At 40.2% G+C, this 12,778-nt stretch overlaps 1 pseudogene; it reads right to left on the bottom strand.

Annotated features, from left to right (window-relative positions):
- Window positions 1-5,360: 5,360 nt before the first annotated feature.
- On the bottom strand, window positions 5,361-6,144 carry LOC147618668 (chlorophyll a-b binding protein, chloroplastic pseudogene; annotated as a pseudogene).
- Window positions 6,145-12,778: the final 6,634 nt, after the last annotated feature.

Raw genomic sequence — 12,778 nt, 5'->3', positions numbered from 1 at the left:
CCCAGACATTCATGGGCGAGGCCTCGAGTGAGAAACCCTGCCCCCCGCGCATAAGGGGGCTGCTTCTCCTATCAGCTATCGGGAGTCCGCCGGTGCTCGGACGGGGTAGAGGGATCTCACAACTAGTCAGTAAGACCAGAGTGGACACAATAAATGGCTTTCGTGTGAGGATAACTTTAAGTGGACACAATTGGTCGGTAAGATGAGTAGACACGGTAAGTGGCTTTTGTGTGAGGATAACTTAAAGTGGACACAACTAGTCGTTAAAGGCCAGAGTGGACACAGTTAGTGGCTTTTGTGTGATAATAATTTAAAGTGAACACTAGTCGGGTAAAGACTAGAGTGGACACAATAAGTGGCTGTGTGCAAATTGAACTTAAAGTGGATACAACTCACGGTAAAGCCTAGAGTGGATGCAGCAAGCTTAAATAATTATTGGTATTTAACTAGAGTGGTAACAACTACCCCATACGGGTGCTAGAGTGGTCACAACTAGCTTTTTTTTCAAACAGAAGCATAAAAAGAAAAACAAAAAGGGAAAAAGGGAAAGCTTAAACCTACAAATCAGTCTCTCATTAAGTAATCTCACTAATCACTCTCACTCTAGCCGTCTCGACGAAAAGACATTCCATCAAATAATCTTTCGGTGGTTGTAACGCCAGTTTTTGGATCGATATATTATCGATCAATAAGTTTATCGATTGATGTATTATCGATCCATAATTTTATAGATCGATAATATTATTGATTAATAATTTTATTAATCAAAAAAAAATAATTTATTCATCTAATTAAATTAGAAAACGACGAATAACCCATGTTATTCGTACTAAATCCATTATACGACCCATATAATGCTACTTAGGCATTGAATGGCGCCTTCAGAAAGACCAAAAAGAACAAAGAGGTATAATTATATGGCCTCAATACACATGATTGGCATAAGATATTATAGTTATATAAATATTTGCTTATTCATTTTCTCTTTATGGTACATAATTTGTATGCTCATATACTAACTTCTATTTATTTTTTTTATACATGGTTTATTATTCCAATTGCTATAGTTGGTTGTGGAGAAAAGAAGTTGAGAGAGGCTATTTACAAAATGGGAAGCTTGGTGAGGTATGAATTTTCTCTTCAATTCACTAGCTAAGTTATATTTCATATTTGGTATTCTCATCATGGGGTCACAAGTTATGTATAATAAATAGTACACATAATTACTATGTATGTAGATCCATATCCTTAAAGGGAGATAGATCCTACATCCATTGAGATCTCATTGCTATTGAGACAGTGTGTATAATCAAGGACAACTTTCCTAGAACAAATCTCACTAGCAAATTGCATCTTGTGGTGCATTTGGTTGATGAAGTGGCGCTTTGTAGTGTTGTTCATGTTCCTTGGATGTTTTTTATTGAAAGGTTCATGAAAACCTTAAAGGACTTTGTGAGACGAAGAGCGAGACCAGAAGTAAGCATGGAAGAGGGATGGTTAATGCAAGAGTATCTTGTGTATATCTCAAAACATCTATCTCGCATAGATCCTTTCATGCCACGATTGTGGAGCAATGAGGAGGATGATTGACTAATCACTAATGTGCCATAAGGAAAAGGAAGGAAGTGAAGACTACATGAAGCACTATTCCATAAGGTGAATACATTCTGCAGTCTAAATAGTTCCATCATGGAGAAGGGGATTGGGAGATACAAGGATGCATCAATAGATGAAAGGATGAGAGAGCATCTTTCCAGAAGAGAAAATAGATGCTTGCTATTCTTACTCGTCTTAGAACTTTTACCAAATGTGATCAACATTATAGAATGGCTCGGTATGGTAATATTGATGGCATTGAAAAATGGAGAGATGATCACAAGAGGAGAATGAGTATGCAAGAGGATGTGACCCTCAAGTAAGTACATTCTTTATCTTTGTCTCATTCTTCGATCATTATACACGTGTTTTAATACACTATACTAAATGCCATGTTTTTTTTAATATTAGTAGAAACTATATAATGCAATATGGTTAAGGGAAGGAACTTTCACATGAAGTGTGTGGATTCTAAGAGAAACACATTTGATTGTGGTGCGATGGTAACTTTTGAGCAAGAAAGTTGAGATAGTAAACATGATACCAATGTCATGAAGGACAATCTTGAGTATTGTGGAATTGTTGAAGATATTCTTCAAGTTGGGTTTAGAGCATTTAGTCAATTCATCTTTGATGTCAAATCATTCAAGGTAATATATAGAGGTGCGCAAGAAATTGTGAAGAAACATCCAAATGGGTTCTTTTAAATTGATTCCTCCAAGTTTTGGAATGATGAGAAAGATGCTTTTGTACTACCTCAATGTTGAGTTTGCAGCAATGTGATAACTTTTGGTGGATCAAATGCAAGAATCAACATGATTAGCAAGTAATTAGAAAGTGATAAAGGTAAGATTAGTGCACAATTAATCTAATAGTATAATGTAGGCATGGATACTCAAAAACTAGAAAATTCTCATTAGGCCAATGCCTCAATTTATAGCTTTTACATCCACAAGGTGCTAAGTATCTAATGCCACTGATTTCTCCTTGATTTGTGCCACCTCCATCAGTGGGGCACCTTTTTCTAGAATCTTTTTGTACCACTATATTCACTCATGCTACCCTTGATTCTCTCATCTAGTAGATTCTTCTCACCTTTTCACTGCTACCCACTCAATTATAGACTCCCTTTTACAGTCTCTAGCTAAGGGCTTGTTCCCACACAAACACTTTCACTTTCATATTTCAATACCTCCCCTCAAGTGAATAATTCTAGCACACTTGGACCCTATACCAAGTTTCCCTCTTACTTGGTAGCCGGTGACCAATGCCTTAAGTCCCTAACTCATAGTCCTTGACACTCTCTCTCTCTATGTCCAAGGCTACTACAAGTGCCCGTAAGTTTGACTAAAGTGCTCACACATACATCTACCACATGGCCTACATCATCGGTGGCTCAGAGGTGGTTTTACTCTATTGGGGCAAGTTAAATTGGGTTGTGGGGTTTCTCTCTTTCTCTCTCATAGAAGATATTCTGACTCCTTTACCTTAGGAGTCTCCATGAAGTGTGCCGATGCCAATCCTTCTTCATTTGGTTTGCTATAGCAGTATCTAGCCATGTGTCCTCGCTTCCCACACTTGTGGGAAAGTGAAGATCCTTGCTCCTCCCCTACCTCTTCCTTGTCCTTGTCCTCTTGCGAGGCCTCCTCGAGTGTAGAGTGCTTTCTCCTCTCTAGCAGTTGTTGGGTCTAATCCTTTCTTCTCTTTGACCTTGTTCTCTTTCTCTAATAGAGCTCCTTCTATCTTGTGTAGCTTCAAATCTGGTACATTCTTTAAGGTTGCCACAATGTTCTCATAATCTCCCTTGTCCACACTCTTTAGAAGCAGTGCTAGTGCCTCGTCATCTTCTAATTTCTTCCCAATGGCTGCAAATTGTTGCTTGATGCTTTTGTACTTGTTCAAGTGTCTGGTTAGAGGTTCACTTTCCTTCATGTAAAGTTGGTAGAATTGCATTAGCTGATTTATCTTTGAATGCTTTTCTTGAGTGCCAAATAATTTGTTAAGTTCATCCCATGCATCTTTAGCTTGTTGTATCCCTCTGCGATGTGGTGAATGATTTCATCATTTAAGCTAAGTGCAATGAGTCCTAATGCTCTCTCATTTCTTCTCTTCTACTCATTCTCCCCATTCTCCACTCGACATTCATCTCTTCCCTCAAGTAGCCCCCATAGATTCTTCCTCATGATCAAGTTCATGGTTTTTGTTTGCCATTGTTGCTTGCAAATGAGGATCAATACCAATACCAAGATGCAACAAAAACAATACTTAGGGCTCTTGAAAAGAGTTCCACTTTGTAGATGAATGTGGGAGAGGGTTTGATAATAATCCCACATGGGGACTTATGGGAGTCCTAGAATTTTTGTATAAAAGGTGGCTCATTTGAGAGCTTTACACACTTTGGGCTTAGTTCATGCAAGAGCTCCTTTGAGAGACTTACTCTCCCTCTTCTCCATAGAGGTGAAGACTCTTCTCTCACCCCATCTACATCATTGTATGAGGTTAATCTCTTCATTGAATCATTAGCAATGTCATGAGTTTTTCTCATCCTCTTCTCTAATCATTTTACTCTTATGCATGCTTTTAGTATTTCATTTTTGAGTACATGGATTGATTTGAAGCTTTCATGGAAGCTTGATGCTTGAATGTATGCATGCTTGTAGGAAGATAGGAGTGGAGTGAGGTCTTTCTCTTTGCTTGAGTGCATAGTGATTGTATTCCTCTTGCTTGTATTTGTGAATGAATGGGTGTGTAGGAATGAGGACAAGTTGAGCTTGTGTGTATGCTTAGTCTAGTGTCAAGTGATGGTAGCCATGAGCATTCTCTCCATTTGTGGATAAGCTCTTGTGCACCGGTACGGGTCGAATCCCTAGCTCCGAAAGGGATGCAAATCCCATTGGAGTGAGCTATACTTGGATCGTACTCCTCTTACTACAAGAGAGAAGGTTTTCCGTCTCTCCATTGGCGCCGCTGCCGGGGAGAAGACTCAAATCCGGTTGAGAGTGTGTGGAAACCACCACTATTTCCTCTTTTGGTTGCAAAACCATTGAGTGATTAGGTTAAGTTTGGGTGTGTGATCCCAGTGTGAGTGGATAAGGTTAACCATTGAGCGGTTGAGGTTTCTCCCGCATTGTTCTTTTATGTTTCATTGCTTTTATGTTTTTTCAAGTACCGTTCATTATGCTTACCTTCATTGTTTTTTGTCATTTCATTCTTTCATGCTTTTCGTTAACATGTAATTAGTATAAATAAATAAAAAGAAAAGAGGTGCGTTGCTAAGCTCTCCCATAGCTTATGCAAGCCCCATTGACTCCCAAGCAAGAAAGAAGAGAGATAGAAAGTGTTGGAGGCGACCTTTCTTTTGTTTTGTGTTGTTATTGTGTGGGGAGCCAATGCATCAAGCGTGCTCGAGGAAAAAAATGAGGAATATTTATCTATTGCAGCATGACTAACCGATTTGCTTGAAAGAAACCGATTTGCTTGAAAGAAACGGGCAACCAAGGGTGGCCCTAAGAAAGAACTTATAAATCTATATATATATATATATTTATATATATATATATATATATTTGTGGGCTGCATCAAACATTAGAGTACAAGGGCTGCATCAAACCGACTGCTTTTTCAAAATAAAAACAATTATATATTGATTTAATCATTTCTTTTACAACAAAGAGAAGGCGGCCGCCAGTGGCTGTAAGGAGGAAGCGAGCAAAGAAAACTATATATATATATATATATATAGTTTTACTAAGGCTTTGTAAGGCTTAGAACGCGTTGAGTAGACGGTCGGCAGCCTCAGCTGCGGAGCTGTAGACGGTCGGCGGCAGCTGTAGCGAGTGCTGCAAGAAAAAAAGAAGGCGAAGGAAGGCAGTAAGAGGCGCTGGTCGTCTGCTGAAAGAAGACGAGAGGCGTCGTATGCAACTGAATCCAGCGTGCAGCAGATGTTTAAAAAAAAAAAAAAAAATATGGCGACGAGCTGCTGCAGCCTGTAGAAGGCCGGTCGTCGGTGAGGCCCAAGGGGTAGAAGCTGCCGCCAGGGTAGATGGGATCGGTGACTTGACAAGCCCAAATGGCAAGAATACTCTGAGCGTCGGGTTGCCCAAGTTGTCAAGACTCCCCTCAGAGAAGATCTGAGAACCGGCTTTGAACCATACAGCCTCGCTGAATTTCACACTGTTCTTGGCCAGCAGCTCCGGCGTCACACATCCCAGGGCTCCCAACATCGCCCACCGGCAGTGGATCATCTCCAGCTCGCGGTTCTTGGCGAACATCTCAGGGTCGGCTGAGAGTCCGGCGGTGTCCCAGCCGTAGTCGCCAGCGAACTCGCCTGTCAAGTAGCTGCGGACCTCGCCGGAGAATGGGCCGAGGCACTTCAAGCGGTCGGGGCCATACCAGGGGCTGTCGATAGACTTGGAGACAGACTTTTTCATGGAGACGCGGGCCTAGCCGAGGTTGCCGACCTTGCAGGCGAGCTCGCTCTGGGGCTTGAGGACAGTCTGAGCAGCCGAGGGTGGTGGAGGAGAGGTCAGCGGAGGTCATGGTAGCCATGGCTGAGTACAGAGGTTGACGGAAGCAAGCAACGCAGGGGTGTAAGGCAACGGCTGAAAGCTGAGGAGCAGAGGCGTCTGACGTGGCAGCAGTGAAGAGGAAGGCTGGCAGCACGTGAAGAATCCGGCGATCGGTGCGGCGAAGGATTCGGCGAGCGGCGAGGGATAAGGTAGGTGGAATTTTCGTTTTTTTTTTTTTTTTTAAAAAAATTTTCATGTTTTTTTTGGTATTTTTAAATTCAAAAAAAATAATATTTTTTTTTATTTAAAAAAAAAGGAATAGAAAAAGAGATTTAAAAAAAGAAAAAAAGAAGAAGAAAAAGAAAAAAAGAGATTTAAAAAAAAGAAAAAAAGAGATCAAAAAAGAAAAGAAAAAAGAAAGAAAGAAAAAAATTAAAAAAATTAAATTAAAAAAAATTAAAATTAAAAAAAATTAAATTAAAAAAAATTAAATTAAAAAAAATTAAAATAAAAAAAATTTCTTTTTATTTGTTTTTAGGAGTCCATATTGTGTGCATATTTTTATTTTTTTCATTTCTGTAATTTTTAGCATAATTAGTTTAGATTTGCATTGTTTTAACTTTTTGTTATTAAAAACAAAAACAAAATTAAAATAAAAATAAAGAACAAAACAAAATAAAAAAAAAGAAAAAGAAAAAGAAGAAAAAATAATTTTTTTTTCGAATCCACTGTTCATTATTTAAATTTTTGTACAAAACTTTGCATAATTGAAGGTAGCCTGCATTTTTTATTTTTATTGCATGCATAATTAGTATTTTTATAATTTTTTATTTTTGACATGAAATTCATTCATTTTATTTAAAAAAAAAAACAAAAAAACAAACAAACAAACAAAAAAAGAAAAAAAAAACAATAAAAACCGACAAAAGGGAGAAAAAAACAAACAAAAGAAAATTTTTGATTTTTTTTAGGAGTCTATTATTTTTTGCATATTTTGTAGTTCTTCATTTTTTTAATTTTTGCATAATTAGTGTAACCTGCATTTTTTCATTTTTTGTAACTTTGTGCATAATTAGTATTTTTTAGTGTGATTCATAATTTTTGTGTTAAAAAAAAAAGTAAGTAAAAATCATAAAAACATAAAATCGTTTAAAAAAAAAAACATTTAAAAATAAGAAAATAGGATAGATAGTTACATACTCCTTTGAGTTGCCTTTAGTGATTAGGTAGGAAAAAATATATATATATATATACATATATATATATATTTTTATCAAAAAAAAAACAAAACAAAACAAAACACAAAAACCAAAACAAAACAAAAACACATAAAAACCCAAAAATCAAAACAGAATTTGACCTTATGCACTTGCGGTCGGGACGTCTTGTAGAGCCTAGGGCACCTTCTCGAGTACCTACGCAAGAAAGTGGGACCCAATCGATAGGAAACTTGGCAGATATTGCTGAAACTCTATCTGAATCCCAATCCGATACCCTTTCCTCTAGAACAACTAGTTCATTGTCCATGGACAATCTAGGGCCATCAACTAGTCATCCCGTAGCCCAAAATAGGACACCCACACGATCCTTTAATCCATTTGAAGCCGATACCATGGGGTTAACATTCAATGTGCGACTCCAATATGTCTACACAAATGCTCAAGGAGCTGAGATCTTTAGGGACCCACAACAAAGGTACCTTGTTAAGATCGCCGACATATTCTCAGAACTTGATAGAGCACCTCTAGTCAATGACCAGGGTAACATGTACATGGGTGGAGATGGTGTTCGCTATGAAGTCACCTACCATCCAGAAAAGGTAGACAAATTAGGGGAGCTCTCTAAAACAGAGTTTTTAGACATATCACAACTTTCCAGAGCAAGGGAGTCTAGAGATGATTGGCTCATCGAGCCGGACATGCCTGGACCTTCCAATGCCAAATCCTCAAAGCCATCCATAGATGATTTACTTCTTGTAGATCTCAATTTGGACAAGGATAGGAAAGGCAAGTGTAAGATGGATCAGGGGGCTGAAAGCCAATGGGAGTTTGTACGACAAATTCCTGTGACAAAGGTCTTACAGGATGACCAACTTCAAGAGGTCTATAAGGATTCGTTAGAGGGATACTATGCCACGACTAAATTGCCAGAGCTGGATCTTCCTCTAGCTTATGTAGTGGTAGTTGAGAAGTGTGCAGGACACATGAACAGAATAGTAGATAAATGGTCAAATGAATACCGAACATTAGATTGGAAAGAGATTAGGGAACTCACGTGGAAAGGACAACCATTATTCATGGAAGTGTTCTCAACACATACAGCCAAACCAGGAGAGACAGCCTTTCTTGGAGAAACTGTTGCTCCTCCCCTACGAGAGTTCACTAGAGAGGGACCTTCAACATCTAGGTGGACCACAGCTAGTAGTCCAACTCTAGCACCACGATATCGTCCTACACCAAATGTGCGACCACAGGTCACACCACCACAACAACATCTTTCCCACTATGACAATCGGATGAGAGGGGAGCCAACTCGGCCTCCTATAAGTGCACCTCCTGAAATGAGGGTGACAAGATCTTTAGAGGGGTTTGGTGAGGCTGGTAATAGGGCACCCATACCAATTTTGGAAACATGTGGACCATCTTTCCAAAGAGAGGAACAATTCCCACTAAGAGTAAGAGGCCGTAGGCCCTATGATGAGTATTCACGACAAGTAAGGCCATCAACTCTTCAGAAATTGGTTAAGAAATATGAAGGGTCGGGAGATCCATACGACCATGTAGCAGCTTTTAGGCAAGCAGTTCGAGCAGAGCAAGTTGCTGATAAGCATACTCAAATAGAAGGGTTCGGACTCACTCTTGAAGGAAAAGCCTTGGCTTGGTTTCAGGCATTAGAGGCTTCAGACAAAACTTCTTTACGAGTTTTGGAAGAGAGATTCATTGCTGCTTTTTCCTTGATGGGAATTCAACATGACACAGTAGCGCATATCTACTCTTTCAAACAAGGTGAGAATGAGAGTGTTAGAGACTGTGTAAATAGAATGAAGCAGTACATTAATCGTTGCCCAGAAGATGAGAAACCCGCTCAAAGTCGATTAATTTCTCTCTTCTTAAAAGGCCTCAAAAATTCAACACTGCATACACATCTCTATGCGAAGAAACATACAAGTTTCAATGAGTGTTGCCATGATGCTATGGATTTCACCGATAACTTCAAGTTCCAGGATGGTTCTGGCCCTGAGGTTAAACCTAAAAATCAGTGGGGTGAAGATCAAAGTTCAGGGTCTAGCGCACTATTAAATCCAGACCAAATAGCCAACCTAGTGCTAAGGAGATTAGGACAAACCTATCGTCCACCCATGCAGCCACAACAACAGCAGCAGAGAATGAGGAGTGTACTTCCTACAGGGCCTCATATTTGTGGAGCATGTGGCGGTGACCATAAAACAGAGGACTGTAATACCTTTTCTCCTCTAGTCACAAACCAACCCACAAAGAAGTGGTGCCAAGCCTGTGCTTGGAACTTTACTCATACCACCCAGGATTGTACTCGCATTGCGAGAATGAGACAGGAACGTGAGCAACCGAGGGGTGGGGTGGCTCCACAAATGTATCAACAATATACAAATTTTGAACGTAAGCCACCGATGACACAAGAACAAGCACGACCCGTTCTTGGTGCTCAACCTCCTGCTCCAGGGACTGCTCCTGTAAGGATTGTGGACTATGACAATTCAAATATGTGTAGAGAATTGGTAAACCCAGGATATGTGGAGGAAGAATATGTATCATATTCATCCAAAGAAAATATCTTTGAAAGTCCCGTATACCCAAACCAAGCACTGGTGGAGAGTCAACCAGGGGAACAAAACTCTTTAATGTTGCTAGGAGGCTACCAACCTAGGACTCCAGGCCCCTCAGGTCAATGGCAGCCAAGGAAAGTAGAGGCCAAACCAATGGGCCCCTGTTATGAGTGCGGAGAACCCCATTGGGCTCGTGATTGTCCACATCGCTCAAGGCAAGCATCTAGGACAAATACAACAGTGCAACAATTTCCACCAATAGAGAGATATTGTCTGGGGTGTTGTGTCGAACACTTCCCAAAGGATTGTCTGTTGAAACCACATGAGGAGGGCAACTCTCAACCAAAGGTTTCACTTAACCTTGTAGGGGCAATTCCATCACCACCTTCATCTGAAAATGAGGATGTCGTGCCACTTAGAGTCATGACTCGATCACAGACACGAAACGCTGAAATACAAACTGATGAGACACCTCGAACCCGGGCCGCAAAGACAAATCTAGTGGACAAGACCCTACAGTCCAGTAGAAAAAAAACCACTAGGAGGAAGAAGAACCGAAACAAACAAACTAAAAGTACATCCACTAGTTCTCAAGAGACCTCTAAACAAAACATAAGGGATAAAACTTTTACATCCCAAGAAGTGCGTGAGGAACCTAAACCTGAGCCAAGTGCTAAACAAAATGAGGCTAGTACGACTGAGGATAGTTATGGGGGATCTGTTTTTGTGGATAAAGTGAATGAGACTCTAGATGCCATCATTGATGCTCATAGAAGTCGCATTGCAGCCTTATCTGAGCTACCCAAAAAGCTTCAAGAATACCCAAACCCTCGTGAAGAGAAGATCAATTTAGCTGTACATCGGCAACTCATTAGGGAAGCTCAGTCGATACTTGAGGGACCACCACAACCTATTCCTCGGGGCCCAACCTCTCTTAAGCCAACATTAGAAACTATACCGGAAGTGTCATCAAGTAGGGAAATGAAAAGTGAGTTCATTTCACAAGCTCAAAGCGAAAGATCGACACCAATTGACACTCCATTGAAGGAAGAAAGTCTACCATCACCTAGCCTTGTCTTCCCATGCAATGATGAAATTATTGATGCTAATGAGGACATGGCAAATGACATGTGGGCCGCTGTAAATGAGAAAATTAATGAGAACATGTCTTCTGTTAGTTCGCCTCCATTCTCTGAGGTGGATTTTACCAGAGATTCGGAAAACAACTTTGGACGCCCAAGCATCCAGGAGGAAGGTCAAACAATTGTTTCTCCTAGAAGTAAGCATACAATGAAAACCTTACCATCCTATCTGGGAGAATATGAGAACTGTTCTCAAACCTTGAGGATACCCTCCATGCATAAAAGGTTGACTAAGGAGAAAGATATGAGTATGGTGCAAGCTATTTTGTCAGCACCAGTGGCTTGTACCTTACCTTTGCTTGAATTGATAAAGCTTAAACCTGAGTTGTGGAATGATATTGCCACATGTTTTTCGGAGCAGGTATTGCTACAAAAGGGTCCCCATGAGTGTACAATACACCATGAGACAAAGCAAGTAATGCCAGTTCCTATCAACAAAGTTGGAAAATTTTGTGAAGACGATCAGGGAAATGCTACCCTCCCATTAGAAGTGCGAAAAGTATCTTCAACTGCAATACTTGATAGTGGCGCAGGAGTGGGCATTGTGACAAGGTCCATTTGGGAAAAATGGGGCAAACCAGCTATTAGGAGTACAAGGATGCGCTTGCAGCTAGCAGATGGAAGCTTAGAACATCCCCTTGGGCTGCTTGAGAACATATTGGTCACCACATGTGGGATTGAATATGAGCATACCTTTGCAGTGGTGGATTTTGGAAAGCATCCAAACTATGAAGTGATATTGGGTAGACCATTCATGCGACAATTTCAAATGATTCAAGATTGGGGATACAACTACTTGTACCTCAGACATGATTCTGTCATCACAAGGGTCAACCTAAGGAATCACTCATATCGTGATGTAACAAGGTCTCCAATAGATGAGTTTGATTCTGCTTCATCTGAGGGCTCAAAAATTACATTGTCAGATGGGCGAGAAGATCTATGGATGTGTGGAGCCTCCTGTAGGGATTTCAACACTGAGAGACTTATAGGTAATCGAAGTGTATCTGACGAGGCATACATTCCACAACCCTTCCCTGAGCATTTAATTGATCCATTAGAATGGAGTCATGTCCTTGCAACATTATCGACATGTGCTTTACCAAAGCCAATTCAATTTTGTGACTCAGATGGATATGATATTGTTCCTATACGAATGGTACAACCATGTAACCTTCTGGATGATTTGTACTATAGGGATACATCCACAACAGCACTGCATGTAGAGGAAGTCTCTGCTACTCCACGAGCTTTGTCGTGTCAAAAGGGTAATGTTTCTACCTTACCCAACCAATTCTCGAAATCTGCTCTTGAAGCTCCAAAACAAATGATGTGGATAATTGATGAGTACTCAAGTGAGGGCCATGGCTGGCATGTTCCAACTACTCTAGTTGCTGCTCAAAGAAGGCCAGGCAAGAAGGATTCATCAATGTGGCTACCCAAAGATGCGTACAAACTTGTCCCATCTATTCCAGTTGCTAAGCCTCTTAAGAAGCACATCATTTCCAAGCCTAAATCTCGAATTGTTACTCGATGGGTCCCAAAACGGGTTCTTAAAGCACAAGGTTACTATGAGGGTACAACAGCAATTTGGCTTCCAAAATGCCATGCTGAGCAAAGGGTAAAAGAGTGTATCCAAAAGATTCCAAAAGCCACCCTTGATTTTCCATATCAGTGGGTGCAAAAGAAATCAACACAAACTCTTCAAGAAAGGAAAGGTGGTTGTAATA

The sequence above is a fragment of the Cibotium barometz genome, chromosome 34 (assembly GCF_041138505.1).
Source record: "Cibotium barometz isolate CiBa-2024 chromosome 34, ASM4113850v1, whole genome shotgun sequence".
NCBI classification, from domain to species: domain Eukaryota; kingdom Viridiplantae; phylum Streptophyta; class Polypodiopsida; order Cyatheales; family Cibotiaceae; genus Cibotium; species Cibotium barometz.
This window is presented reverse-complemented; position numbering and strand designations above follow the sequence as displayed.